The sequence below is a fragment of the Coenobita brevimanus genome, chromosome 39 (genome assembly GCF_032717465.1).
Source record: "Coenobita brevimanus isolate Jiangsu-jjx chromosome 39, ASM3271746v2, whole genome shotgun sequence".
NCBI lineage: Eukaryota > Metazoa > Arthropoda > Malacostraca > Decapoda > Coenobitidae > Coenobita > Coenobita brevimanus.
The window spans coordinates 5,179,257-5,186,937 of record NC_136992.1 but is presented as its reverse complement, the minus strand read 5'-3'; the positions used below and the strand labels follow the sequence as shown (position 1 = coordinate 5,186,937).

The 7,681-nt window shown below is 41.0% G+C and overlaps 1 pseudogene; it reads right to left on the bottom strand.

The window, feature by feature from the left end:
- Positions 1 to 4,532: 4,532 nt before the first annotated feature.
- On the bottom strand, positions 4,533 to 4,649 carry LOC145396946 (5S ribosomal RNA; annotated as a pseudogene).
- Between the last annotated feature and the right edge of the window lie 3,032 nt (positions 4,650 to 7,681).

The following is a 7,681-nucleotide window of genomic DNA, read 5'->3' as shown; positions in this document are numbered from 1 at the left end:
AGGGGAAGGAGTGGAAGCTGAAGTCAATTTTCATCCCTTAACCTGGGGACACCGGTGGTTCAACAGTCGCAGGACTAATGAAAACATTTGCTGTTTAGAGTTTAATTATTCTCTCACATAATTAATGTTTCTGTATCCGCACAGAATATATAGCCCTGCGTGCAAATGCATGCAGTGGTGTGTAAGAAATATTTGTAACAAATACATAATTTCTGATTATTTAAGAACAAACCAGAGAAGGCAGTTTCCAGACTACTCTATATACATCATCCAAAATGTGTATGCTGTGCTGTAAACAACTAGTTTGTCAGTGACTTGTCCTTATGTAATTCCCAACTTTTTTTTAATTGATTACCAGGTACTGTACTGAACCACCAGACACCAACTAGACAATTCAGTTACCCTATTTACCCCTAGTTTGCGAATCAGAGAGTGATAAGACGTACAGAAATGTACGAACACTAAAATATAAGAAAATATATATAATCCTTGTATTCTGTAAAGGTATTCTAAATTCCTGCTGCCTCCCTATGGACTACTGCAAGAGGCTGTCCATGAGAGTGATGCGGGCGGTGTGGGCGGCCTTGGTGCTGTGGGTGGTGGTGTAGGCGGAGGTGAGCGCCAGGAATATGTCGTGGATACAAATAATACGGCCTCTGCACAGAATCACCGCACCATATTTCCTGGAATCTGTCGTCCCTCATACAAGTAAGTTTGTGAATGAAGGAAAATATGGCTTTTAATTAAAAACTATCGACTGCACGAAGAATACTGAAGCAAACTGCTTTTTTTTTTTTTTTTTCTCGAAGCACCAGTCTTTTCTCAGAATATTACCTGGAAAAAATCATCTTATATCCAGGTCCACACTAGTACTGGCGGGGGAGTAAATTTTGTCCACAAGACTTACCGATTCAGGGGTCGAACCGGGAAGTTCTAACTGCGAGATGAATGTGCCAAAGTTTGGGGAGGAGAGGAAGACCGCATAAGAGCGACGCAGAGTGGTCGAGAGAAGTTGCAGGGGAGTCTATGACCGAAAGCGGCTTGCAGTGGTAGGAAGCGGGAATCAAGTTGATCTGTGATCAAAGAACATAAAGGAAGGCGGGTAGGATTAGTCTGAAGCTTAATGGAGATAGTGGGGTTTGTATACAAAGGAGTGACAACCTCCAAAATGAGAGGAAGGGGTAAGCAGAGATTCTGGTGCAAAGATGAAGTTCACGATTTTTCACTGCTAGGATGAGATCGTTCTACAGGTAAAGTTTAGAACATTCCCCGTGCAGGGAAATGGCGTCCCCTTGTGATTGACAATGCCTCGCCAGGGTTGGACCAAAGTCCTTCCTCACAGCGAGATGCAGGGAAATTGAAGGAGGTTTGACCTCCTGGCGAACTGTGAAGCTGCTTAGTTCCACCCAGAATGCACAGCACCGTCACGTGTAACCTCGTCGCGCCATACTTGGGTGTGATTTTATGCAGTGTAGCAACAAATAAGAAGAAAAAACTACTTTAAACCTTCTCAAAATGCAAATAATCGTCCCTGTTCTATGTTGTACGGGTTAGGATCACCACATTTGCAGGAAGAGTCTCTAACGCTTAAGAGTCTGTAACGCTGGTTTAGCCGAGGTATGATATGGATGGTTTGTTTTCATCTGACGGAACCGGAATGTTTTCACAAACTGAATACAAATTCATCGTTACCAGAAATTCAGTGAGCAGGAGTCATGAGGTAGTAATGGGTCTCCTTGTTCACTAGTCAGAACTACCCTCAGACCTAAGTACATTCTCCATCAACTAAGCTGAAATTGGCTGGGAATCTTGGCAGAGGAAAACAAATCAACTATAGCAGCGTCCGTGACCGTGACTGTCCGTGGTTTTAGTAGCGCAATTAAGCTCCTGCATTCCCGATATAGTTGTTTTACCCTGACTTGGGGTGGCACCGATATAACCAAGTGGCTCCACTGCATGGTGATACAAACGTCCCTCAACTCTCTCCCTATCCCCCAGCAGGAGGATGGTGAACTGCAAGAGGGCAACTTCAGCCTACAGTCAAGTGGGTTTACATTACAGGTGAACCTGAGGCTACGACTACCAAAACAATCACCACCACCACCACACCACCAACAACAACAAAACCTACTACTACTACTACTATTACTACTACCACTATTACTACTACTACTACTACTATTACTACTACTACTACTGCTACTACTGCTGCTACTACTACTACTAATGATAATAATAACAATAATAATAATAATATAATAATAATAATTATAATAATAATAATATTAATATTAATAATAATAATAATAATATAATAATAATAATAATAATAATAATAATAATAATTATTATTATTATTATTATTATTATTATTGTTATATAATAATACCACTATTATAACTTGGCCTAGAAGTTAGTCCTTTCGAAGCTTATTTGCGGTAGCTCAGTGGCAGAAAATAAAAAACTCTGTGACTCTATATCATTCCTATAGCACCTGCTCGTGACTAGCACCATAGTCTAATGATAACCTCTTCTTACAACTCAGCATTAAATAGGATGAGGTGGCAATTTTAGTTCAAGTTAGAGTAAGATGGGCGTGACCATCTTGTTTCCGGAACTTGGACTGTGAGGGAAGAAGTGTCCTAAGCGAATGATGGAAGAGGGAAAAGTCAGTTAAAATGAAAGAAAAGCATTCGGGAGCCGAATGCTAATCACCTGCCAGCATATGTTGTTGGCCAAGTCCAAGATTTTGGCCATATCTTGATACCCTGAAGGTTTCATGTTAATAGCTAAGCCGTTCATGAGATATACTGGTGCTAAAGGCGGGCAGTGAAAACTAGTTGACCTTTGGCAGTCATTTTAATGACCTTGACTTTGATCCCGAGTGCCCATTTTCAAACTCGGCCAAGATTATGACCATACTGTATCTTGATACCCTGAAGGTTTCATGTTGATAGCTGAAGCCGTTCATGAGATATAATGGGTCACACACACACACACACACACACACACACACACACACATATAAAGGCGGGCAAAAACATTATCTCTCCGTCTTGTAAAGGCGGGCGATTAAAAAAAAAAAAAAAGAACTATGAACCCCTGAGCTAAACAGTCAGTTCCCCGAGGTCTAGAAGTCTTCCAACTCTCCACAGATGGCAACATTTATTTATGTATGTCACCGATTAGTTGCTTAACAATCCATCAACCATGCTCCTCGAGAATGAAAGATTGACTAGAAGAGTCTATGTGAGATGAAGGGGGTAGAGGGAGGGGATGAGAGAGGATGAGCTGGAGGGATGAAGTGGAGAAATATGTGAGAGGAGGATGTAAATTAGATGGAGGGCAGCCTAAGGCAGAGGGCACGGTGACATGGAGCCTGCTTGTCTGTGGCCACCCCTCACAGGATTGAGGCGTGTGGCTATATACAGATAGATAAGTAGCTGTTGTATAAGTGAATACAGAGTAGGTCAGACTTGTGTCATGCACTGGCAGGCGTGTTTTTACAACGTCAGTGGGCCTTGTGGAGGATCTTATAATCCTGTCTTAATGAACTATAAATCCCCCGCCAAATCCTACTTGAGCCTGGAATCTGTGATAATAATAGTGATATATATATAACCAACACTGCCAACTCACACAGTGCACCTCTAGCATGTACACAAACAATAAACTCCACTTAACCCCCACACTGAAACCTTCCATCTCTCCAACAATAAGCATTTCTACCTCCTCAGATTGAACCCCCAGACTTAACTCACACAGTGAACCTTTCCACTTCCCCCACAGTAAACCCTTTCATCTCCACATATTGAACCCCCAGACTTAACTCCCACACAATGAAGAATTTCGTCCCAGAGAGACCCCTCACAATGAACTCCCACACAATGAAGAATTTCGTCCCAGAGAGACCCCTCACAATGAACTCCCACACAATGAAGAATTTCGTCCCAGAGAGACCCCTCACAATGAACTCCCACACAGTAAAACCCAACTGTAAACCTCCACAGTGAACTCTCAGCACAGAAAACCCCTCCTTCATAGCCAACAGCCCCTCCCACACTGAACCCCTCCACAGTAAGCTTAAAAAATGAAACCTCAGAGCTAACCCCTACGCTAAATAACTCCTCAAAAAAAAAAAAAATAAATAATAATCCACCACCCCATACTGAACTCAAGATAAACCCTTCTACCGTATACTCCCACCACGGAAAACTTCTCTACCAGTTCCTACTGAACCCAGAATGAACCCACCACAGTAAACACCCAGAGTGAACCCTCCCACAGTAAACCCCCACCACAGAAAACACCTCCACCACTTCATACTGAACTCCAGACTGAGCTGACAGTCAACCCCCCCCCCCAATGAATCCTCCCATAATGAACCCAGAAACCCCTCCACCACTTCATATTCATTCATTCATTCATTGCCAGACGCCATGTATCCCAAACGGGGTAGCCAAGGGCTTAGAGTCAATTGTTTTACAGGGAGGGGCACTAATCCTCCACCAACCCCACTTGACACGTAGGGATGCCAACAGCATCTGGTGTTCCCAGGCGGTCACCCATCCAAGTACTAACCAGACCCAACGTTGCTTAACTTCGCTGATCGGACGGGAAGCGGTGTATTAATCTCTCTCACACTAAACCCTCACCACAGAAATCCTGTCCACTACTTCATCTTCAACCCCATAATGATTCAACCCTACAATTAAACCTCCACAATAAACCCAGAAAAATCCTACACTACTCCATATTAAACTTCAGCATAAACCTCACAGTAAACCCTCCCACAGTGAACCTCCCAAACCCACTCCACCACTCCATATTGAACCCAAGAATGAGTCCTTTACAGCTAATCCCTAAAGTGAACCCTCCACAGTGAACCAAGAAAAATCCCTCCATCACTCCATATTGAATAACAAGATAAACCCTCCCACAGTAAACTCGTACAAAAAAAAAAAAAAAATACCACTTCTTAATGAACCCCCACAGTGAACCCTCCCACAATGAACCCTCCCACAGTGAGCCCTTCCCTTCCTTTCCTCCATCCCTTGCGTTGAGCGGTATCACAAGACTGATTAAGGACTGTGTGGCTTAAGCCCTTCATGCATACGGGAGCACAAGGCACAACAACAATATAATCACAAACAACACCTGAGTTTGATGGGAAAAATAATAAACCTTTGGAGAACGGTAAGCCACTCCTTAGGTAAACAGATTCATCTTAAGGTAAAGTTATATATAAATACAAAATAAGTGAAGTGAATAAGGAAAATTTACATATATGATCACAAAGAACACTTGGGGGTAATGAGAAAAATGATTAAGGTCGAATGAATAACGTAAACAAATATTACCCAGCCACCCGTCTGATAATTCACAGCAGGTAAAAGTATTACTGAAAACAACCTTTTGAGTACATCAAGCAACTCTTCAGCTGAACAGAATTTTCTGAAGCGGGTAAGAATACGATGGAGAGAGAGAGAGAGAGAGAGAGAGAGAGAGTAGCCTGTCGCTTCTTTATTATGACACGTATTTTTTTTTTATGCATAAAATCTTCTCCAGGTAACTAGAATAAATTAGAATATAAACATACCTCAGATTACAGCAATGGTTAAGCCCAAAATTTGATGACATTTTTTTTTTTTCCTATTTCTTGCTTTCTCAGGACTGTTTTACTTTACTTAAGCAAGGGTAGTACTACTTAGGGAATAAATGATGAATATACCTAACCTCTCCCCTTCGAAATGTCTCTCCTAATCTAAAAAAGAAAAAGAAATGGTTGGAGAGTGAAAAAAAAAAAAAAAAAAACAGTGCTTCTTGGCTGAAGTGGTTAAGCTGATAATGCATATTAAAAAGCACTGGCACCCTCTCCCCCACCAAAAAAAAAAAAAAAAAAAAAAAAAAAATGGTATTGGAAAAATGATTAAGAAATGTATATCTTCAATACTGTGCAGTCTTTTAACCTCTCATGGCCGGGATAACTCTGGTAACATTCGTGTTCTGTACCAGCTTATGACAGACCATTTTATACAGCTGAAAGTGAGTGTGGCAGTTGGAGAGAATTAATACTGGTCATAAAATGTTCCTAAAGGAATCTAAGTTGTATCAGTGGCAGTGTAGAAAATTTAAGGTTCAGGAAACGCGTGGTCTTTATAAAGATGAAAGACTAATTTTATTATAAAAGGGAGATGACGATAACAACACCAGTATTGACGCTGTGAGTGGTGGCACTGATATTATTGATAAATGTGACAATACACTTAAAGACATCCCTCACGACTCCTTGAACAATGATGATGATGATGATAATAACGATGCTAAGATACGAATAAATGTGTGTGTTTGGATGAGTAGATTTGGAGTGTGTCGTTCTGTCTCGGCTACCTCTAAAGAGTGGTAGCCGAGGGAACCAGCCTAGGTATATAGATAGAAAGAATTTTGAAAATAATGATGAAGACAATGATGATAAACTACCACCTCTTGCAGACTGGCGTAAGGCTCCGTGATTCATGATGCCTTCGTGTCAGCTCTTGTATGCCATTGCCTCGAACACCTAACTCATTCATTCATTCCCTCAATCGCTGTCGGATGATAATGATGATGATGATATACATCCACATCTTGCAGGCTGGTGTAAGGCCCGGTGTTTTGTGCTGCCGTCCTGTCAATCCTGGTATGCCATCACCTCCGACGCCCCCGACTCCGGCCAGAGCATCTGTAGACTTGTGGCCAACCTGCCCACCAGAAGGCAGATTGAGCCCCACCCCGCAGCTGTCACAGGATATGGTCAGTGGGCACGTGTTATTATTGTTATTATTATTATTATTATTATAGTTGTTGTTATTATTATTATTATTATTATTATTATTATTATTATTATTATTATTATTTACCATTATTATTATTATTATTATTATTATTATTATTATTATTATTATTATTATTACTATTATCATTATAACTGTTGTTTTCGTTGTTGCTGCTCCTACTACTGTTGTTTTTACCACCCGCTTTGCTAAGGGGCGAAGTGGTAATGTTTTCAGTTATGAGGTTGGTTGGCTGGCTTTGTTTGTGTGTGTTTTACATCCTGAATTGCGTCAAATCAAAAACGGTTGTGCACAATTATGTGGCGAAGAAAAACTTTCCGGCTACGTGGGTGGCGAGATCCCATAGTGAGATGGTTTCTAGTGCTGTTACTATAATTAATTTTATTTTTGCTGTTTATTTTTCACTTTCATTATTCTTATTATTTTCCTTTTATTATTTACAATTTATTTTTACATATCAAATCTTTAAAAATTGTCTCGTTCTGTAGTAGTGGCTAAAGGCCAAAGTTCATCTGAAAAGTGACACAAATGGGGTGAAGATAAAAATGCCCTGTTCCAGCAGTGCACCATCCTCCTTTTGGGGGTTGGGAGGGAGTTGAGGGGCGTTTGTAGAACCAGGCAGAATAACCGCTGGGTTATATCGCCTGTGCAAAGACAACAGGGAGATTTATAGATCGATAGATATCGAGAGAGAGAGAGAGAGAGTGTGTGTGTGTGCGTGCGTGTGTGTGGTGTGTTCAGCAGGTTGTGTAAAAAATCTTGTAAAGCTCTCTGCATGTAAGCTACTTTCATATCAGCCAACCTTTATGTATACACAGCACTTCTCTCTCTAAACAAGCTCACCTCAT